Raw genomic sequence first — 23,397 nt, 5'->3', positions numbered from 1 at the left:
ACAGAATTGTAAACGGTGACACATCAGCTATGGGAGAATTGTTAACATGCTAAGAGAGGCCCTTCACATCCACGCATTTCGTCGGCTTCCAGCCGCGTTGGGCCCCTCTCCTGTAGATTTCCCTCTCGGCTTCTGCGAAGCCCCCCCTTCCTTTTTCCCCGCAGATTCCCCAAACCTTCTCCCTTGGGGATGGCAGCGGCCGAGCCGCCCCGAGTGCCCTGCCAGACACTGTTATCCTCCCTTAGGGGTGGCATTGGCCGTGCCTCCCCTGGCGAGATGCAGTGCACCCAGAACCCCCTCCCAAGATGGCACTGGCCACGCTACAGGGACCCCATTTTCCAGCCGTAACCCTTCTCTTCCGCCCACATTTCATTGCCAGCCCCTCCCCTCCCCCAATGTCCCTGCACCATCCTGCAGCGGGCCAGCCCCTATTGTGGGGGAGGTGAGTTTGGATTAATCCCTCAGTCCTTCTTCTGGCCCCCCGTCTGATGGGAGGGATTGCCGGAGGGGCCCCTCTGTTAGTGGACCTCCCTTTGTAAGAGAGCTTTCCCCTTTGCTGGGGGGGGTGGGGGGGCTCTTCAAAGGGAGTGGAGCTGGAGACCCAGACCAGGGCTCCACTGTTTTCTTTCCCGTGAAACGGTGGTGCCCAGGTTCACTCCTTTGTCCCATCTCCTAAATGTACCTTGCCCAAAGTTTCCTTATTATTTTAATACAAGTTTTTCCCATTGCTTGTAATAATTTGGAAATAACTTCTTGGATTGAGTTATATCTTATAGAAGGAAAGATCACCCTCTCTAATTACTTCCCACAATGATATGCCAACTTTGCAATCAAATAATCAAATTGGAGAAACCACATCGCTGTTCGCTGCCTGCTTCTGCTCTCTAGAACTTGAAAACCACAAGCATCACATCATGAATCCTGCTTTCATCCTCGATACAGAATGTCTTTATGATAATTTTGTACCCTTTATCTTAAATGTAAATGTGGAAAAGATTTTTGCCCAATTCATTGTAACTATGATCGGTGTATCACTTTCTGATGTCTCTCAATTTATGTTTTCTCAGTAATTTCTAATGTTGCTAAATTGTTTTTACCTCAGAACTCCCTTACCTTTATGTAAATTCAAAAGGTTGAGTTGCAGGATTTGTAATTTTCTTTTCTTCCCCCACCCCTTCCCCCTCCCCCCTCCCCTCGACCCTGCGTTCCCTTATCACTCCCCCTCCCCCCACGGTCCTTTGTCCCATTCCGGCGTTCCCTTGTCCTTCCCCCTCAGCACACGCTCTGGTCCCTGCCCCCCTGCCTTTCCCCACGCCACACGGTCTGTCCCTGTCCCTCCCCCCCCCAACCTTTCCCATCGCCACTCCTGCCTCCCCCGGGGTCTCCGGGATTTCCCTGCCCCTGTCCCCTGCCTCCCGTCCCATCGGCCACAGCTCAGGTTCCCCCCCCGCCCCCGGCACGGGGTATAACCGACCCGTGGTCGATGTCCCGGTGGCCTCGGGAACACGCTTCTACAATAAGCACGTGTTTTCACCCGAGCCCCGTGTCGCTATTTCATCTGTTCCTGTGCTAGAACTGAGCCTCGCAGAGCCGAAGGGGAAAAGCGGCTGCCGCCTCTCCCCTCCTCCCGCCGTGCTCCCACAGGCACCCGCCCAGAGCCGGTCTCGCACAGCAACAATTTTCAATGACATCTTGTGTTTGTTTTCAAGACCATGTCTATATCTACCCATGTCTGATCTCCTGGCTGCCCCACTCACAAAGACAGTTTGGGGAAAGAAAGGGAGGAAGCAATTTGTCCAACACCAGAGCCCACATCTGTGTCCCTTTTTGGGAATGACTGGATGGTGTTGATTATGGATCCCCAGTTATGACCTATTGGAAAAGCCTGTGTATGAATCATTAAAGGAATCCATGGAGGTGTTACACTGAACTCGAGAATTTCCAGCAGCCTTTCTATATATCTTAAAGGTTATTGGTGACAACCCCTGCTCTGGACTAACCCCATTTGACTGACCCCTTTGCACTGTTCATATGTGAGTGCCTTTGCCTTGCACAGTAACTCCATCTTTAGCTCAAAGAATGGGAATGAAGGAAGTAACCCTGTGGTATTTTGAGCCTATTTCTCAAAAAACAACCAAACAATGTACGACAGGGATGGCCAATGCACCTCAGAGTAGGAGTCACCATGGTCCTGATTGATAGGATATACTTGAAAATAAATGGGGGAAAAAGTGACAGTTGATGTGCCACACATGGTTATGTCTCGTGTAGAACAAAAAGAAGGTCACTGGTTATCCCTGAGCAGAATCTGAAAGTAACAGGTGATACTCCTGGAACAAAAGACCTTGAGACACAGGCCCCTCAAAAACTTTCTTTGTCCCTGCTGCACGTGTGCCTATAGTGACATGTGGGTCTCCTTCCTGCCAGTTCAGAATGTGCAGAACTGTACCTAAGTGCTACTTCTGTTCAAAGTTTTCAGGAGGCAAAAAGGGAGCTGGGACAGGGGCAGAACGGGGAATGTCCATAAGTAATCGGTTGTCCTGAAGTCCCTTTTGCCAGGCGGATGCCATGGGGGGCTCTCACCCAGAGGAAGAGCCAGGACCCGCAGGGCAGATCCCGTGTCCTGGATCCAGCCAGGACAGGGGTAATTTTTGCAGCAGCCAGGAGGAGCATGGCCAGGACCTTGGGGTAACTGGATATCACCTGCCACGTGGCAGGGGGAAATGGAAGGGGTTTGTTCTTCCTCCGCTGGTGTGCTGTAAATCATTGGGTGTGCCAAGTTCTAAATGGTGAACAGTCACGTGTGATTTGTTCACCTCTTGTACACTCTCCTTTTAGTGTTGTTATTACCATTTGTGGTTTTTTTTTCACTGCTGTTTCTAGTAAATTGTTTTTAGTTCAACCTGTGATCTTTACCTACTTGTGCTCTTCTCTCCTCCTGCCACAGGAAAAGTGGTGGGGAAGTCAGTGAGTGGCACATGGTCTGAGCTGTATCAGTGTGAGCACAAAACTGGGGAATACCATTCCTACACTGCAACAATGTGGAAAAATCAATTTCCTAAGTTACTTTCCTTGTCTAGTCCTACAGGAAAATTAGCCTGCTGAAAAGCAACTGCTGTAATTGAACTGAAAGCCTGCTAGGTAATGCTTGTTTTAAAGTACAGATATAATAAAGTTACACAGAAAGCAAAAATTAAATATTGATAAATAGTCTTTATAATAACATTTTAAAATATTTTAAAATCTATGATGGGAGAAATTTCTGTGATCTTTTTCCAGTCCCACAGTGACAAAGAATTCTATAAAGCAAATTACAACTGAATATTCTCAGCCTTTAAAAATAAGGTAAGCAAAATAGTAGAAAGAGTTACATGTGAGTTGCATTTCCAAAGCAGATGATTGACTTTAATGCTTAAGGCTAAAGAAGGGGAAATGAGAGAATCTGTGTGTTGAAAAAAAATCCACCCATAATGGAACTGTGCAAATGCATTCTGCTCCTCCCTGAAATGGAAATTCTCATTTTCAAAATATCATTGAAAGTTGAGGCCATAATTTCAAGTGATTTAATGGCAATCAGCTGTGTTAAATCATTAAAGAGAGCATTACTGATCTGGTTTCACAGGTGTCTGAATGAATGATGAACAGAAAATCGATATATTCCTAATAATGTTTTTTTGGATAAGTCAGATTTTCCAGAGAATTCAGAAAACAGGTTTGGGTTTGTTTTTTTCTCCCTCTAAAAAATGGCCAAAAGAGTTCATGCTTTCACTTAGTTCTGAAGGGTCACTCAGCTAGTATCAAGGGTGTCATGGTTTGACACTGGCACAATTCCAGAGTCCCCCTATGAAAATGCAATTTCTCAATTGAATGCTGTGAAATGCGATTGAGAATAGAGCAAAGCAGGCCTAAGCTTAATAACAAGAAAAAAACTTTATTAAACTACTACTACTATGCTACTATAAAAGATGGGGGGGGGGGCGGAAGAAGAAAGAAACACACACAATTTAAAATGAAAACTTTCTAAAGTATTTTTCTTCTCACCACCCAACTCTAACAAATTACAGTGAGACACAATCTGGACTTAAATCAGGTTTCTACCCTCCAGATAATTAACACTTAGTCTATTTGTAGGGAGAGAGGAGTCTCTCTTGTGCTACAGACTCCTTAAGAAACACAGCTGCCACATCTTGTGCTTTTATGTTACTATATGGCACTGCTCGGAGAAAAAAAAGTTTGTTAGTGGTGACTCTCTTTTTTCTATGCACAGTGCTCTCACCACTAATGCATGGATGGACAGACTGCTTTTAGGATTTTTCCTTTTAAGGATGCCTTGCTAAGAGGGGAAAAAAGAACAGTTCAGTTTTTCATTTTTGGGACTAACAGTCCCCCCCATTTTCCCCTGGGGCTGAGGATCTACGAACAGAGATCTTCTTCTCTTCTTCCTCTCTGAAGACAGGGGGCACTACTACAAACTTCCTTAACTTTTCTCTGTTTGCTCTACTTCTGGCTTTTCTCAGCTGAAGCAGGTCTCTTGGGCTTATTAGCATTTTCTTAAAATATAGTCTTTCTTGGAGGAGAAGATCAGTTTAATCTGTGGCTACTAAGAAAAAGTCTAGCTAAACAGCTACTCCATCATCTCCTCCCACTTAGAATTTCTCCTTCCAACATCCCAGGTCCCAGGCTGTCTTTCTTTTTCTCTTTTTCAAACTAAGGAGGAGAAAAAATTTTACAAAGCTTTCATTTCTCAGGAAGGGTTAAAAGTCCCGACTCCCAGAGACGGCTCGCTGCCCAGGCTCCAGCTCCCACAGCCCGGCTGGGCACCTTGCGGCCCCCCCTCGCTCTTCTCCTTCCCCGCGGTGAACTGCTGATAAAACCACCGCCGTCTCTTTTTCTCTCTTGGGAGAGAGAGAGACTCTGGGGGGGACGTAGATATCTCAGATTTTATCTACTCTTTCATCTGCAGGGGGCCAGCCCGGTTTTCTAGCTTCTCTACCTTTGGGCTTACCTCTGAAGGCCACATGGCTTCTCCCCTCCCCCACCCAGCTCGTGGCCGGGCAGGGGAGAGTCCTGCACTGACCGCTGACCGGAACCCAAAGAGAGCGAGTTCTCTTGGGAATTCTGCTTTTAACCCCTCTGTGTTCTCAGAGGCGTGTCTACCTTTAATTGGTTAATGTTTAAATTGACTTTTTCCTTCCGGAAAAAATTTTTTTCCGTGTCAAACTACGACACTCTACTCTTCGCCTCTGAGAACACAGATTAAAAAAATCATTACTAAAATTACATTTAACACACTTCTACATAAAACAGCAACATACACTAAAACCTCCACCCCAATACACCTTACTATTCAACACATGCTTTGCTTTTAATTTTCTTTGATCCCATCTCACAGCTTTCATTTAATACCATTTTATCCTTTGATTTGCCCGCATTCTCCACCAAAAATGTTATGGTTTGACACTTGCACAATTCCAGTGCCCCCCTATGAAAATGCAATTTTTCAACTGAATGCTGTGAAATGCGATCGAGAATAGAGCAAAGCAGGCTCAAGCTTAATAACAAGAAAAAAACTTTATTAAACTACTACTACTATGCTACTATAAAAGGGGGGGGGGGGAAAGAAGAAAGAAACACACACAATTTAAAATGAAAACTTTCTAAAGTATTCTTCTTCCCACCACCCAACTCTAACAAATTACAGTGAGACACAATCTGGACTTTAATCAGGTTTCCACCCTCCAGATAATCAACACCCAGTCCATCTGCAGGGAGAGAGGAGTCTCTCTTGTGCCACAGACCCCCAAAGAAACACAGCTGCCACATCCTGTGCTTCCATGTCACCACATGGCACCGCCCGGAGAAAAAAAGTTTGCTAGTGGTGACCCTCTCCTTTCCATGCACAGTGCTCTCACCCCCAATGCATGGATGGACAGACTGCTTTTAGGATTTTTCTTTTTAAGGATGCCTTGCTAAGAGGGGAAAAAAAGAACAGTTCAGTTTTTCATTTTTGGGACTAACAGTCCCCCCCATTTTCCCCTGGGGCTGAGGATCTACGAACAGAGATCTTCTTCTCTTCTTCCTCTCTGAAGACAGGTGGCACTACTACAAACTTCCTTAACTTTTCTCTGTTTGCTCTACTTCTGGCTTTTCTCAGCTGAAGCAGGTCTCTTGGGCTTATTAGCATTTTCTTAAAATATAGTCTTTCTTGGAGGAGAAGATCAGTTTAATCTGTGGCTACTAAGAAAAAGTCTAGCTAAACAGCTACTCCATCATCTCCTCCCACTTAGAATTTCCCCTTCCAACATCCCAGGTCCCAGGCTGTCTCTCTTCTTCTTTTTTTCAAACTAAGGAGGAGAAAAAATTTTACAAAGCTTTCATTTTTTAGAAAGGGTTAAAAGTCCCAACTCCCAGAGATGGCTCGCTGCCCAGGCTCCAGCTCCCACAGCCCGGCTGGGCACCTTGCGGCCCCCCCCCCCGCTCTTCTCCTTCCCCGCGGTGAACTGCTGATAAAACTACTGCCGTCTCTCTTTCTCTCTTGGGAGAGAGAGAGACTCTGGGGGGAACGGAGACATCTCAGATTTTTTCTACTCTTCCATCTGCAGGGGGCCAGCCCGGTTTTCTAGCTTCTCTACCTTTGGGCTTACCTCTGAAGGCCACATGGCTTCTCCCTTCCCCCACCCAGCTCGTGGCCGGGCAGGGGAGAGTCCTGCACTGACCGCTGACCGGAATCAGAGAGAGTGAGTTCTCCTGGGAATTCTGCTTTTAACCCCTCTGTGTTCTCAGAGGCGTGTCTACCTTTAATTGGTTAATGTTTAAATTGACTTTTTCCTTCCGGAAAAATTTTTTTTCCGTGTCAAACTACGACACGGAAGATAGCAGATTCCAAAAAGATGTCCTTGATTTTCAGACTTTTCACAGACAAAATATCATGAAAGAAAAAATTTAAAACAATTGAATTCAGACACCACTTTGCTCTCCATTAAACCACAAACCCACACTCCAACCTAACCCTAACCCTAAACCCACACTCTAGCCTAACCCTAACCCTTCTCATTAATACAAACACAGAAACACTGACAGCCTTGGTTGGCAGAAAAAGTAAAACTGTATTTTCTCGACAACTCATTGAGAGCAGTCAGTGTTAAAGCCCCTGCCCTGGGTTTCACTGCCACTCCCCACCTGTGCCCATCCCTGTAGGGCAGGACCAGTATCAGGAGGACCTGTGGCAAGAGGTGGTGACAGTAGCAGGCCTCTCTGCCCAGGGCAGAAGGCACAGCACCTCTGCTCCTGGCTGGAACAGGGGCCCCTTGCCCGGGGGGGAAATGGTGTCCCAAAAAGAGGAGGGGCCTCAGCAAGAGGCCAATCCCCCAGCAGCTCTAGCAGGGCTCTTGCAATTCTTTATCCAAGGAAAAGGAAATAAATTGTTATTTCCCTCATATAGTCCCTAGATGCTGGTTTCTCTCCCTTCTAATGCCCTTCACCGTCCCCTCGTGCCCCACTGTGGGTGACACCCCTGTGCTGGAGGGCACAGCCATGGGCCCCTGGAGTCCGAGGGCTATGTCAGCAGTGGCACCTCTTCCCACAGGAAATCCTGCTGCAGCTGCCATACCCTCAGCAGAGCAGATGCCAAAGGCAGAGCAGGCAGCAGGAGCAGCTGGTCTGTCAGAGCACCAAGCCTCTAACCTTCCTGTCCAAATATCTGGATACGCAGTGACTCCACAAGCCGATGTAATCAAACTCGGGGCACTCACGGCTGTTGTTTCAGCCCAGAAAGTAGAACTAATTTCAGTCACTTGAGCTTTGGAACTGAGTAGAGGAAAAGGAGTTTACATTTGAACTTATTCAGAATACGCCTTTGGAGTGGTACATGCACATTGGATTTCTGGAAAGAAAGAGACCTTTGGACATATCAAAGCTCCGATCAAAAACGGAGAACAAATCTTGGGTTTACTTGAAAGTATCCAGAAACCAGAGGAAGTTGCCATCAGGCATTGCAGAGCACACCAAGTGGATAAGACCAAACTGGAATTGGGGAAACATTTAGCCAATGAGAGTGCAGAAGAAGACATGTTAGAAAACATGTTGGAAAACAAAGTTTTCCTTTGCTGCAAAATGAAATATAGGTATTAAGAAACTAGTTCCCCATACGGAAGTTTGTCTCAAGAAAAAGGGGGACTTGATAAGGACCATAGAACAGAGTGTTAGCGTTCAGGAACACACATAATCACGGGATATGATTATAAGCAGGTGCTTTTATTGAGAGCTCTGGGAATCAGGGGTACAGACCCAAATCTGACTCCGACATGACTTTTGAGCTGAACGTATTTTGTATTCTATCGTTATATAACTTACATATTAATTATTAAACTTATATTGTTCTATTGTATACATTGACTTTATTCAAGCATGAGTTTCTCGTGATCTTTCTGAGGCCCCTGACCAGACTTTCTCATGATTATTCTTACAAATAAACAGTAATTATATTTAATTACTAAACAATCATCACATCTAACAAGTATATCATTTATCATGTACTAGCTACACAGGTGCAGTTCTAGCAAGGTACAAGGCCTATATGTACCTAGGGTATTTTTTTTTCAGGGCTTACTAAGCTTAATTTTCCTTTTAACCCTCAATCCCCATGATTTTAAAACCCTTTTACTATCACAACCATCATCAGCACTTGGGGGTAGCACAATTCCAGTGGCACAAACAGTGCCTTGAGGCCACTTCACTTTTTTATAAATGCCTATTGCAATGGTTGGCTCTCTAAATTCAGAGATAAATATTATATGTATGTTAAGGAAAGTATATTGACTTATAGTTGTGTTATTGTGATTTGTTGTTTAGATGTCCTCTGTTCTCCCCACAGTTCATCTTCCCCAGCGCATGCAGTTGCCAAGAGAGGGCTTTAGTAGTCCAGGCCTGAGGAAGGAGGGTGTGTACCTGTGCCTTTGCATAAAACATTTGAGAAAAGGGCAAGCTTGTTACTAGGAAGTGCAGCATGACAACACCTCATCTCCAATCAAGTGGCAAGAAAGAAACCTCCAGGGATGAACGGCAAAGAAGAGTCGACTGACAAACCTTGGGAGGGGCCAGGGCCGCCTGAGGCAACCCCCAGGGGTACAAAAAGCGGAGCAGCCAATTTATAGATGAGCTCATGGCTGAGGGGTTGCAAACTCCCAGCATTGCACCATCCTTTTTCCTTATTCAGTCCTTTGTTGTATTTTGTTAAAGTTTTTAGTAAACCTTTAAAATCCTTAAAAGTGAATGTCACTTCTCACAGCTCAGAGAGTAACATCCCCTGGGAAACCACCTGAATTCTTTCCTGCAATGTGCTGAGGGCTGCATGGAGAGAAACATCCAGGACAGGGAGGCTCCAGGGAAAATGCTCAGGACAGCCACGGACTGCCCAGAGGGACATGAGAGTGGTGGGTCTGCAGGGAGAAGTCACAGCTGCCTCCCTTTTGAACCACCCTGATGACCTGGACAGGGCCGTGCTGTGCCCTGGGCACTGACCTGGAACTGAGGGATGTGGCAGAGGCCTTTGGTGTCAGGGATGTTGAGAAGGCTGGGCAGTGTCACGGTGAGACCTCTCTCAAAGCCCCTGGAAAGGCCAGAGCCATCCCAGAGGGTCCCAGGCACTTGGGAAGGGCACACATAGAACCAGTCTGCAAACAGGGCAGGGAGGGGATGGGGACAGTCACAGACCGGTCAGGCTCAGCAGGGAAGGGGATGTGGCAAATCCTCCTGCAGCCATTGCAGGCACTGGCAGCACAGGGCAGGGACTGCAGAACACACGTGGCAGGGAAAAGAAGGGGATGTTGTTTGCCCAGACCTTAGCAGGGTCTGTGACATGGTCTGCTGGCTCTCCTCAGAGCCAGATAGGAGAAAGATGGGCTGAAGGAATGGAACATGGGGTGAGTGGGAATTTAGCTGAACAATGAGGGTCAAATGTCGTTCATGGAACAGAGTCCTCTTGGCAGCCACGCCCGGGTAACATCCTGCAGTGACCACCCCTTGACTACAATGGAATATTCATATATTTCCTGTGCCATGGGACAAAATGCACTTCCAAGTCCTTTGTGGATGATGCCAAATATCTGGAAACCCTTGCGCAGCTGCATCTGGTTACTGCTGCCTGCTAGAGAAAAGCTGAGCAAAACGACACTGGCGGGTTAAATGTGTGAGGCCATCAGGGGCGGCAAGCCTCTTTCTCCCTCACTCTCTGTGATCTCCCAAACTTAAGGCAAAGGCAACACTCAGGTTTTGTAGATGCTCATGGCTGAAAGAAAGTAAAAAGCTCAGAAAGTCCACAAAGGCCTATAAAGTTTTATTAATTCATTATGCATTTAGCATAGAAATTGGGATGTCAGTCCCTGAGCTATAAAAGGGCATGTCAGTAGGTTTTGTATAAAGGCACAAGAGAAAAGGTGAAAGAGAGGAGAGACAGAGACAAGAGAGACAGAGACAGACATGAATCAGAGGAGCAGAGAGAAAACAAGAGAGAGAGAAGAAGAGATCCCCAGTCCTGGTTTCAGCATTGATCCAGCCAATGGAATGTCCAGGGTGCTGGGGCACAAATGTGCCTGGGCTTGGTGGGAGGACCTCTTCACCGATCACTTTTTCCTGCCCTGGCGATAAGTGTCTCACTTTCTGTGCAAATGACTTATCATGTGCTGTTTGTTCTGCTGAACCTTTCTCTAAATGGCTCAGAGGCTTCGGGGGTCTTTGGTGGTGTTGATCCCCCCACAGTCCATGCCCACTTCTCATTGCTGCACTTGGGCCATGTCGTGCTTATGCCCAGGAGCCAGAGCAAGGATGTTTGTCCTGGAAAAGTTCTGCCTTTATCTGCATGGCCCCTTCTGCAGACACAGCCTGTTCTTCCTCAAAATGTGTTATTGCCAAGAAGTCTTGGCTGTTCTTACCAATCCTTGGTTGGTCCCACAGCCATCCAGTTTTTGATGTTTGGGACATGCAAACCAGGTCCTGATCTTCTGGGCTTCTACACCCTCCTCAGCAAGGGCCTCAAAAGGCAAAGGCCACAGGTGGAAGCAAAGAAACAACAAATGAGATCAATCCTCTATTGCTGATTCCCATCAGCAGACAATGTCCAGCCACCTCCTGGCAGGAAGGGATAAAGAACATGTACTTTGTGTTTTGTATGAGAAATGTCTTGGTAGAAAACATCCACAGCCCTCCCTGCCAGCCCTATCCCCTTCCTTTCCCTCAGTTTATTGCTGACCATGACATTGCATGGAATGGGAGATCCCTTGGGTCAGTCCAGCCCAGCTGTCCCCTCCCTGTGCCCTCAGGAACACTTGCCCATCCCCATCCATTGCCTGGGGGAATTGCAGACATGCCCTGGGCATGGCAGGGGCAGGGCAGGGCTGGCAATGGCAGGGCAGGGCCCGGGGGGGGCAGCGAGATGGGAGTGTGCAGCCTGCAGGGACACAGCAGCAGCTGTGGGACAGCGCAGGACAAGCTGTGCTGGACATGGCCAAGGGCCCTGGCAAGGCTGGCAGTGGCCAGGAGAAGCCAGGCCTTGGTGCCCTGGGGCACAGCAGCGTCTTGCCACCAAGGGCTGTGAGGAGGAGACACCTTGTCCTGAGGCACTGGGGCCTCCTGGCACAGCCCCAGCCAGGCTGGGCACTGTCATCCCTTGTCCTGCCCTCAGCATCCCTCCCTATGCCAGTGCTCCCGGCAGAGCCCTGAGCAGGCGGGGAGGGACAGGATCTGCCTTCCCTGGGGCTGGGGCTCAGGCCTTGGCCTTTCTGCTGCCTCCAGCCAGCCCAGGCTCTGCTCAGCAGCTGAGCTGCCTACACAGAGCCTCTGCCTCCCTGCACTCCTGGCCTCAGGGAGCTGCTGGGAAGAGGCCCTGGGGAGCCTTGGTCAGGAATGGCCCTGGGCCCTCCTTCATGCTCCCAGGGACTGCAGGTTCTTCAAAGGACTTGGGCTTTTGCCTTGGGGTCCTGAGAGGTTTGTGCAATCATGGCCTGCAATTATCCGCTGTAATTAGTCCCTGGAGATTCTTTGTCAGTTAGAACACTCAGTGGGGCTCATTAATGCTTCAAGGTACTGCAGTTCTTTTAAGGTACTTCCCTTTTTCCTTCCCACACTGAGTCTCTGAGATGTTTGTGCCATCCTGGCGTCCAATTCTCTCCTCCAACAAGTCCATGAGGGGTCTGTGTGGATGGACCTCAGGGGACCCATTCATGCTTTGAGACACTTTGGGTTTTTCCTCGGATTTTGACTCCTGGTTAGGTTGGCGCAATCTCCTCTCAGGCCCTGAGCTTCCAGGGCTCAGCTCTAAATGCACCACGGGGCTCATTGGGATCAAGCAAGTCCTGACAAACCATGGCTCTGCCCTGATTTCCCTCTGCTCTAGTGCAGTCCATTAGGAAGGTTTCCTACAATAGTGATGGAAAACTATTTGCAAGAGCTTCCAATAAATCCACATTCCTCTTTGAAGAGTATATTTTATGACTGTTCTATTTAGAGCAGAGGTGAGTGCAGCATTCAGCGACTGATACTGGCCCAGGGACTCTCCTGAGGATGTCTGGCCTAGTCAGAGAAGCTTTGCCTGGAGGTCTGAGGCAGTGTGGACAACCTTGCCCCACATAGCCCAAGCCCGTCCTGTCTCTGCTCAGTCACCTGGGACCTGCTGTGCTTGGAGAACTGGCTGCGCTCAGGCAAAGAGGGGTTTTCTTCTTTTATTTTTTGAAGCAATCTAAAACTCCTAAGCTTCCCCATTTAAAACAGACACACTCCTCAAGTGTGTGACAAGCCCTAGGTACCTCCAAGGAGGTTCCCCTTCCCCAAGGCAGAGCCCTGCAAGGAATGATGTAGACACACAGGAAGATCTGCAATGAACACAAATGCAGAGTTGGCTCAGGGCATAATTAGAGCAACTCCTGAAGGACAGACCAGCTTTGCACTCCTTGCAGCTCAAAGCTCCCAGTGGGGTGTTGGGAGGTGTGTGAGTGACTCAAGAGGGAGGGAAGGGAAATGCAGAGAGCCCTGGAAGTGCTTCTGTGCAGACAGGCTGTGGGGAAGGGCAGCGCACACCTGCCCTGGGCCGGCTGTGAGGGTGGATCATCATCCCAACCTGCACTGGGCATTGCAAGGGACTGCTGCCATGGACACCGCACTGACCCCAGTGCGCCAGCCCATTGCTCAGGGCTGGTGTCACTGCCCAGAGCCAGAGGGGAGCCCTTGCTGTGGGTCTGTGCCGTGGCCGCCTGCCCTGTGCCGCGCGGGCCGGTCAGGCGCCGCGGAACCTGCAGCAAACAGCAGGGCCAGGGCCAAGGCCAGGTCAGGCAGACAGAAAGGGGCAGTGCTGGGCACTGTTTGCATGGCAGCCCTCACTGGGACACCACACCTGGGTCACCTGGCCTGGCAGGTGCCATGGAAACCCCTGGCAGGGACTGATGGCACAGACCCTGGCACTGAGACGCTGCTGGGCCGGGTGCTGAGCACAGGGCTGGGCACACAGAGATGCTTTTGTTCTTGCTGAGCTCCCACTGAGCCAAAGCCTGGCCTGCCCCTCCTCTGGCCACGCTGGAGAGGGGCTGGGGCTGCGGGGGAGCTTGGGAGGGGACACAGCCAGGACAGGTGACCCCCACTGACCCCGGGGATACCCCAGACCATAGGGCATCATGCTCAGGGTATAAAGTGGGGGGAACAAGGAGGAAGGGGGGACATTTGGAGTGATGGCTTTTCTCTTCCTAGGTAACACTTAGGCTGGAGGGGGCCCTGTTTCACCAGTGGGCAGGGTCAGCACCAAAGACAGACACCAACTGAAGGAATTGTCTCATTTATATCATGCACAGCTGCAAAGAATTACACAAGGATAAGCTCAGCAAAGCACATCATCATTAGCAAAGCATTACAAAAGAAGCTCAGCAATGCATCCAGTCATTGCTACCAGAGATTGCCTGGAGTGATTAAGGAAAGATCCATCACCAGTTAGCCTCAGGCTTTACCATCATCCACAGCCACACATCAGCTGGGGGAAGCCAAGGACTGGAGAGCCACTCCCAGACACTGGGAATTCCTGCAGGTGCCTCCACCTCTGCAGGCAATGAGGCTCCAAGCCCAAAGCTGTGAGAGGACCCAGCTTTTACACTGTTAAACAAACAAGCTGGCATCACTGCCACTGCGAGAACATCTGCTTTCATTCTCCTGACTGCTTTCTCCCAAAGCCTGGCCAGGGCTGAAGGAGGAACCAAGGGAGTTGACTTTGATCCTTCACCCCCAAACAAGGCCAGGTGGGGCCTTGTCTGTTTCTAAATACAGAAATATAAATCCATGTTTTATCAAGGAACACATACATTGATCATGTTGTTAATCATGCTTCGTTAGTGAGTGGATACAAATACAACATTTGCTTGGGAGGTTCATCTAGAGGTGAGCTTTGCCTCAGGGCCTGTTCAGGCCTTGATCACAACCTGTTCAGGCCTTGGTACTTTGATCGGTCCTGAGACCTACAATCAACTACAACCTTTGTAATAATTCTTTCAGTAACACAGTTTAGATTTAGGTATTAGGCATAAAGGCATCTCCTCTTGTTCTACAATTAAGTGCAGTTTAAGTTCATTACTCAGAGCTATTCACGTTCCTTTTAAAACATGCCTAAATAGTTTCTATTCTCTGTTATTTATCAAATGCCTCTCTTTTCTTGAGACTGTCTCTTTTAAGAAAGGTCCCAATACTCCACTTCCCAGCACAAAGTGTCACAGCAACTCACCAAGTGCACACACTGCAATGATGACAGGCACTGCCACGAATGCATTTCACAGCAGCCTCTAATTTGGCAGCCACGAAGCCAATCCCACCAAGAAGAATTTTCTTCTTTCTGCCACTCTTCTACTGCTCTTTCTGTCAAGGTGATTCCTGACTGTTGGCCTTCAAACCCATCACTGCTAGCAGTGCAACATCCCCGTCCCCTGATAGCCCAGGTTCCTCCTTGGCCAGCAAGCAGATAATCCAAGGCCATGTGGTTCTCTGGAGTCCCCATTTGTGTTTGTTGGAGCTCATAGGATGTGCTATTGGACATTTTAACAGTATCATTTACTACCTCTTCTAATAATCCAATGTGCTATTGGACATTTTAACAGTATCATTTACTACCTCTTCTAATAATCCCGTCAGCTCATTCATGTAAACTCCACGGGACGGGGCAGCGCACATGGGGCACAGGGTGAACCAGAATCTTTTACTTTCTGAAACCCAAGGCACTCTTTGGGTGGAAAATGTTCTCTGGGTCCTAACTCTTCAGTGTGGTCGTTGCTGAAGGACCCTAAATGGGGGCCCTGCAGCTGGGAGTGGTGAGACACTGACACTGACCAGCTGCAGCACCCCAAGTTCTATTGACATTGGGAGTGATGGTAAAGCACAGAAATCTTCTGACACTGTAGCCTCTATAACTATAACAGGGTTTGGTTTCTCCTGATGGGAAATCTGAGTGAATCCTGTCACACGGATCATTGTATTCCCGTGTCCCACAGCACAGGTTTCTGTAACTGTCCCTTCATTGACTCCGTTACGAGGCAGAGCCCATTGACAGAGTTCTGGCCACCCGACAGGGTGGGCCCTCCAAGGGAACCCCATTCCTCCCAACTTCAGCTGAGAACATACCCAGCAATTAGTGACACTGAGTGCTTTGGCTACCTTGGTCTTTAAATTTCCAAAACATTTTGATGACTGATCTCTTGGTGAAACTCTGGAGGTGTTTTGGCAAACGTCAGTAGTACTTTAGTGACACCGTTCTTCATTCTTTTTGCTCAATCTCATTCAAGTTAGGAACAATAATTCTGTTGTCCATGGAGCTGGCACCTTTTTAATTACAGTATAATGCTCCAAGGTCCTTTATTGTTCAGCTTTACCATGTTGTCTGTGGGTAACAAGGCTTGGTGGGGCCCTTTCCCCTTTGGCTGGAAGAGGGCCAGGACCTCTATTTAAAGAAAAAAAAAAAAGGTAAAGAAAAAAAAACCAAACAATTAGATGAATTGTAAAAGATACAAGTAAAATCCAAGTGCTAGTGAAACAACTTCTGTAACTTTGCATTAAGAGGTAAATGATCTTTTTAAAAAGAGAACTCAGTTATTTACATTGTAAATGTGCTGATGGCATGGATCCACCTTACTGACCTCAACAGCCTTTTTTACAGTTTTTGGGGTTTGTTTCCAACATTGTTATTTTAAATTGTGGTCAAAGCAATAGGAAATTGATTGGGGCCCTTCGAGCTCCAGGCAGGACTGGGAATCTCAACTCTGTCAAACCCCAAATCTTTTAGAAGATGACCTTCCTTCTCACTCTGTGAATGAGCTGCACATTCCCTCTGAAATTGTCAGGGGTTTCTTACAGATGAAAAATCCCACTTACGGCTTTTTGCTCTGGTTTGGAAGTGGGAAGGGCAATTCTCCATCCATCAGCTCCAGACTGCACTGCCTCAGGAACACGGCTCACTTGCCAGCTTTGGCCACTCGTGGCACGTCTAGAGGAGGAAGAAAGTGCAACTGCACGATTCCAGCCAAAAAGAAATGAAGAATGAATAGTGGAGATCCAGGCATTTCTGTGGAGATTCAGGGGTTCAGCTGGGACAGTGAAGAGTTTGGGTCCTTGCCAATTGGATGTGTGTCCCCAGCTGCAATCTCCTGGCCTGCAGGGGAGTCTCACTCACCTGCCAAAGCAGAAAGCTCAGGCACTGTGCTCGGAATAGGCTTGTCTGATGCAAAGCTGTCAGAGCAATGTGAGGGCAGAGCCAGCCCAGCTGTGCCCGGGGCAGAGCCCAGCAGAGCCCTGGCAGAGCCCAGAGCAGCCTCAGCACCCGCAGAGCCCGGCTGCAAGGAGAGAAACCAGAAACCGCCCGTCAGCTGAAGGCTCCTGTCCCCTTGTCCCAGCTGCCCACAGAGCCCAGGCCATGCTGGCTGTGCCCAGAGCTGTGCCCAGAGCTGCCCATCACTGCTGCCTTTGGGAGCAGAGCAGGAGGGCAGGACATTCCCAGCCTGCAGCCAGCCACGGCACATCTAGCCCTCAGCAGCTGCCCAGAGCAAGAGACTCCTTGTGCTTGTTGCTGTCTCCCAAAAGCTCTGATCCCACCATGCCAAGCAGACGGGGACTCACCTCACGCCATCCTCCGCTGGGAGAAAAGCTGGTCCCAAACGATGTCCTCAGCCTTCTCCAAGGGCACGGCCCATCCACGCTGCAGCTGCTCCCAGGCACTTCCCAATCCCGACTGGACCTTACATAGAACGCTTCCTCTAGAAAAACAAACAAACTGTTGAAAAGAGATTAGAGACAAGGGGAAACAGGAAAAAAACTCTTTATCTCTGTCAAGGCTCTGAGGAAGGCCCAACCCCTACATGCTAGGGAAAATCCCACCCAAAGGGGAGAGAAGCCCACACTTTCTCTCTTCCCTCCTGCACTGCCCCCCAAAATAACGGTGATCCCAAAGCAAACAAGGGCAGTGGAGCAGCCCAAGCCCTTCCTTGCCTGCAAAGCAAAGCAGCCCCTGCACAGGTTCTGGAATCCCACCTCTGCTCCCACCATGGAGGTTTGTTTGTGTCAGGCTGGCTGCCCCAGCCCCAGCCCCAGCCCCAGCCCAGGCCATGCTGGGTGCTGGGGGCTGTTGGCAGGGCCAGGAGCCCACTCCCATTTTGTATCCACCCCAGCCCATGCTCCCAGCCCTGCCAAAAAGCAGCTGGGCAGCGACTGAAGTTGCATCTGCCCCAGCACAGGGGGAACCTTTTGTTCCCAGCCAGGCTGAGCAATGCCCAAATCTGGGAGCATTTCCCCGGCTGTGGACTCATCTGCAAATTCGCTGTGGAGCCAGGCTTTGAAGACAGTGCCAGAAGTCCATCATCTTCAGCTGCCAGTGGCCAGGTTGAGGAAGAGGTTGTCATCCTTGATGTCATCCTCACTGTCTCCAGCAGCAGCAGCCCCAGCTGGTACAGCTTCTCCAGGGGCTCCTTCTCCTTCCCTGGGGGTCAGACCAGGCTGTCAGGGTTCTGCCCAGGGCCCCAGCTGTCAGGGAAGCAGGACACGCAAAACCAGCTCGGATGGCAGCCACCAGTGCTGGGCAGAGCAGCTCAGCTGCAGCACAAGGGCTGTGTGTTCCCACCCAAAGATCCCAGTGCATTGATACAGGCAGGGAAAAAAGTCTGGGTTTCCTTGCTTCTGATTGCCAGGGCATGTGTGGACCTGTAACTTACCAGGGCCCTGGAGCAAAGTGTGCATGTGGCTCTCTCCCTTCTTCTATGGCAGGTGAATATCCTGTATCCAAGGTTCACAGAACAGGTCTTCTAATGAAGGTCTGTCCAAGAAGTGCATGGATAAACACCACCTGATAAGATCTTGGCACTCTGGGCAGAGAAACCAGAAACCACCGGTCAGCTAGAGAAGGCTCCTGTCTGCTTTGCCCCACTCTTCCCATGCCCAGGCCATGCTGCTTTTGTGCTCAGAGCTGTGCCTAAACTTTCCCATCAATTCCCTGTTGTGGAGGAGAGCAGGAGAGCAGGACATGTGCCACCTCCTCAGCGGCTGCCAGAGCGAGATGCTCACGAGCTGCTGCTGTCTCCCAGCACTGGTATTCCCCCGTGGCCAGAGATGAGGATCCACCTGGAGAGAGCCGCTGTGGCAGCGAGAGCTGATGGTCCCAGCTGATCTTCCGGCCCCTCCTGAAAGGGTGCTGCCCGCAGACCATCTGGTGCAGCAGGATGCCCAGGGACCAGATCGTTGCTGCCTCTCCGTAGTACCAGCCCAAGTGGGTCCATTCCGGGGGGCTGTATGACAGTGTTCCTGTGGAATACAGATGGAGTTCATCAGGGGGATGCTGCTGCTTCCAGAGCCTGGCCCCAGCATCCCTGGGCGTGTAGGGGCTGCCCCAGTGGCACACGGGGCGACTGCTGCACTCTCGCCAGCACCTGGGACTTGTGTACAAACTCAGGGCTGGACAAGAAGTCACTGGTGCTGGAAGAGGGCAGCAGAAGCCCCGGCAAGGCCTGACCATGACATGCAAAGCAAAAACCCACTCAGGGCTGGGGGAAAAAAACATGTCCTTATCCTCCCTGCCTGCAGTGCCCCAAAAATATTATGAAGCCAAGACAAACAAGGTGAGTGGAGCAGCCCAAGCCCTTCCTCTCGCCTGCACACCAAACTGGCTGGTGCACTGGTCCTGGACCCCTCCTCTGCTAGCCCCACGCACGGGTGCTTTTGTCAGGCTGGCTGCTGCTGCTCTAACCCCAGCCCCAGGCAGAGTGGTGGGCAAAGGCTGCCAGCGGGGCTGGAAGATGCCTCCCCACCCAGCCCTGCTCAAAAGCAACTCAGCTGAAGACTCAGTACCCTGACTGGCAGCAAAAGGAAGAATCCTCGCTGCCACACCCAGCTTGGCCTGTGAGATGCTGGGCCATGAGATGGTGGGACCGGGAGCAGACCCCTGCCCAGGCTCACCTGCAAAGTGAGTGTAGGCTGTGTCTTGCAGGTAGGTGCCACAGCCAAAGTCGATCAACTTTGCCTGGCCAGTGGCCAGGTCAACCAGGATGTTCTCTGGTTTAATGTCGCGGTGCAGGACCCCGCGGCTGGTGCAGTGCCGCACGGCCTCCAGCACCTGGCGGAACAGCTGCCGTGCCACCTCTTCAGAAAGGAACCTCCGTGCCCGAATGAAATGCAGGAGGTCCTGAGACCACTCCGGCCGCTCCAGCACCATCACGATGTTGTTGGGGAGCTCAAGCCACTCCAGCAGCTGGACCACACCAGGGAAGCCAGTGGACACCTTGTCCAGCAGGACGATCTCCAGGGGTGCGCTGGTGCCGTCGGGCTGTGGGAGGACCATGGTGCCACCAGTGGGACTGATGTCGTGCCAGGGCTGGGGAACCCCTCAGCCAGCCCGGGATGCTCTGCGCCCTGCGCTGGCCCCACGCCCGCTCCCCATCGAGGGGTCCTGGTGGCTTCCCCCATGCCGGGCCTCGCCTCATCCCCAGGGTTCCCGCTGGCCCCGCTCACTCACCAGCTCGTCCCAGTGCCGGATGCGGTTCCGTGGCACCCTTTTGATGGCCACCTGCAAGCCAAACGCACCACCGGGCTCAGCTCGCCGCCCGCCCTGCCGAGCCCCATCCTCCTGCTTCCTTCTCCTCCTTCTCTTCCTCCTCCATCCTCCTCCTCCTCCTCCTCCTGCGCCCGCCGCCGGCCCCGCCACTCACCGGGGCACCGTCCGAGAGCCGCGTGGCTGCGAAGACGCTGCCGAAGCCGCCGCGCCCCAGCAGCGAACCCACTCGGTACCGCTGCTGCAGCGCCTCCTGCGCCTTCCCTGCGGGCGGGACGCGGCTGTCAGCGCTCGGCCCGGGGCCAGGAGCGGCCCCCGAGCGCCCCTCAACCGCCTCGGGCCGGCCATCCCCAGGCCTTCGGTCTCGGGAACGGGACACGGGAGGCTCGGGGGCGGCGGCCGCGCTGCTGAGTAGCGGCGGAGCTCGGGCCGGGGAAGCCGCGGCGGAGGCGGCAGCGGCCGTGCCGCGTGTGTCCTCCGCGGGGCCCGGGAGGAGCCGGGGCCGGGGCCGGGGCCGGGGCCGGAGCCTGCGCCGGGGCCGGGGCCGGGTTCGGGCCAGGCGGAGCCAAAGGGCCCAGCCCCAGGCACTGATGCCCGCCCAGCAGCGCCACCGCCAGCACAGCCAGAGCCGGGCAGAGGCGAGACCGCGGCGGGGCGGGCGGGGACGGGGACGGGGCAGCCCCGCCCGGGGCCGGGGGCGGGCCGGGGGCATGGCCCGGCCCAGCATGGGGGAGAAGGAGGCGGGGAGAGGGGAGGGACAGCGGGTAAGGGACACCGAGAGGACAGCGGGAGAGAAAGAAGAGAAAGAAGAGAAAGAGAAAAAAGAGAAAAACTGCTTTTGCTGCCGCTGCTGCCGCTGCTGCTGCCGCTGCTGCTGCCGCCGCTGCTGCCGCCGCCGCCGCTGCTGCCTCTGCAACTGAAGCACCGAGGCCGTTTGTCCGCGTGTCCGTTCCCCGCTCGCCCCACGGCCGAGCCCCGCGCGCCCCGGGGACAGCTCCTTCATCTGTCCAAACACGGGAACTTTGCAGTGTTGAGCCCAGATCCAGAGTCCTGACTCCTGCACACTGGCAGAGGAATCCTCTCTGCTGTGTCGCTGCTGTGCATTGTCCTTGCTGAGGTTCAAACACTATTGGGGCACATTCCCTTGGTGTAGGATTCATACCTGACCCAAGCACTGCACTTATGTCTCCAGCGTTGCTTTCCAGTAGAAACAGGGGAAGGAAAACTGCGTGTAGCTCCTGGTGTTTTAGAGTGTTTATAACTTGCTAAGTGACCCATCTTAGAGGTGAGATGCATTTGGAATTCATGGCATGGAGAAGTCGTGCAACATGGAAAAGGGGAGCATAGAAATAAAGAGGAAAACATCTTAGATAGTTTCTTTCATTTTCATTTCACTTCTGCAAAGCTGTTCCACTTTTCCAGGAATCTTCCCCTGTCTGCTCTTGTCGAGAAACTCTCATGGAGAGCAAGGTCGAGCTTCTGTCCCAAGATTTGCCACCTACTGCAGCTTCTCTTGGCTTTCTACACTGCGCTGTGTGTGCAGCACGACTTTTGCAGCAAAGCAGGCCAAATGTTTGGAGAACTTTACATGTCCTTTCTTTTCCTGGGGCGTGGGGGAGTTGTGCCACTGGTGAAGTGGCACAATTGTGACTGTTTGTCCTGGTTTAGGGCAAATGTTGTGAGGAAACCTCCAAAAGGAGTCCGTCTACAAATGAAGTTCAAGCAGCCCCTCCCCCTACTATTTCAGGAGAAGACTTGCCTGGAGAAAAGTGAAAAAAAAGCAGTGTATTTAACAAGTAAAGTATTCACAAGCATGACTAATATGAAATAAAACCCCTCACAGTTCTGAAGAGATGGCAATTCAGAAAGTCCTTTTTGTGGGTTGTAGTTGGCTCACTCGGTCTCTTCTCAGTCCCTCTGGCCCTGGAATGCAGGGTCCCAGATCTCGGTGGGCCACAGGTGTGAGCTGCCAGTGTTTTTCTGGGTTTTCAGTCCAGAGCAGGTTTAAACAGTTCCAAGAAAAAGGAAAGCCACAGTCCGAGCTGAGCCTTCTCTGCCTCAGCTAGTTAAAAACCAAATTGCTATACCTGGGCTGTGAAGACACTGAGAAATTTCCAAATCTGGGCAGTGGTGGTGCCAGCAAACACCACACCTGGGTGGTGTTGGAACTGGAAATTATTGGCTTTTGGCTTTCTGTGCCAGCAAATCACTGGACTTGGGATGTGCTGGCACTAAGAAGTTTTCAGATCTGGGCACTGGCGGGGCCAGTAAACACCAGATCTGGGCCATGTTGTTGGCAGCAAGAGAAATCTGCCAGATCTGGGCACTGCTGGCACCAGGAAATTTCCAAACCTGGGTACTGGCGCAGCAAACAAGATGTGGGCAGGGCTAGACCTAGTGCCAGGAAGTTGCCAGGTTTTGGATTTCTGTGCCTGCAAATTGCTGCACTTGGGCTGTGCCTGAAGAGGGAAATTTCTAGATCTGGGCACTGGCAGTGCCAGCAAAGACCACATTTCAGGCTCCAGGTGCCAGGAAGGACTGGATCTGGACCCCTTCCTCTTTTCCTTCCTTCCTTCCTGGGGTCCTGGTGCCAGCAAACCCCAGACGTGATGATGCCGGGCAACGGGAATTTGCCAGGTTTTAGCTTTCTTTGCCAGCAAATTGCTGGACATGAGCGGTGACGGAAGAGGGAAATATCCAGATCTGGGCACTGGTGGTGCCAGCAAACACCAGTGAAACCTTCTGGTCCGCACGCAGACGGATGACCAGTGGTTTCCCCGAGAACTGGCTCTGGTGACTTTACAAAGAAAGACTGCTTTGATCTGGTTGTCTGGAAACAGAACTTTAACGAAGGCGAACACAACAAACAGGACGGCGTGCAGAGTACAGAGAGCGAATGAGAAGAAAGCCTGGGTCCAGTGTCTAGCAGGGATATTGATGCATTTATATATGGGGAGGGGTAAAGGCGGGATCTGAGGGCAGGATCCAAGAGGAAGGAACGATTCAGAATATGACAATTTTTGCAGTAAAAAGTAAGCAATGGTGGCAAAGAGAAGTCAGAACTTTCTAGTAACTATCTGCATAACTGAACAAGAGGATTATGGGTGGGAGCTCCTGCTCACCCTAACTAGAGAGGGTTTTCCCAAGGCTTTACATCAAGGTCTCCTTCTTCTTTTAAACCAACCCCAACAGACCAGATCTGGGCAGTGCTAATGCCAGCACCGGGAAGCTACCAGGTTTTGGCTTTCTTTGCCAGAAAATTGCTGCATTTGGGTTGTGCTGACACTGGGAAATTGCCAGATCTGGGCACTGGCAGTGCCAGTGCATGCCAGACCTGGGCAGGGAAAGTGCTG

The 23,397-nt window shown here is 51.1% G+C and overlaps 1 long non-coding RNA gene across 1 annotated transcript; it reads right to left on the bottom strand.

Annotated features, from left to right (window-relative positions):
* Positions 1 to 13,800: 13,800 nt before the first annotated feature.
* On the bottom strand, positions 13,801 to 17,268 carry LOC140681172 (uncharacterized). The gene is made up of 4 exons (XR_012052407.1): positions 17,128 to 17,268; positions 16,685 to 16,844; positions 16,387 to 16,498; positions 13,801 to 15,955 (listed from the first exon to the last, which is right to left on the bottom strand). It is a non-coding gene; the product is annotated as an uncharacterized lncRNA (long non-coding RNA).
* Positions 17,269 to 23,397: the final 6,129 nt, after the last annotated feature.

The sequence above is a fragment of the Taeniopygia guttata genome, chromosome 32, assembly GCF_048771995.1.
Source record: "Taeniopygia guttata chromosome 32, bTaeGut7.mat, whole genome shotgun sequence".
NCBI classification, from domain to species: Eukaryota; Metazoa; Chordata; class Aves; order Passeriformes; family Estrildidae; genus Taeniopygia; species Taeniopygia guttata.
The sequence above is the reverse complement of the archived record's forward strand: the minus strand, read 5'-3'. Positions and strand labels throughout refer to the sequence as shown.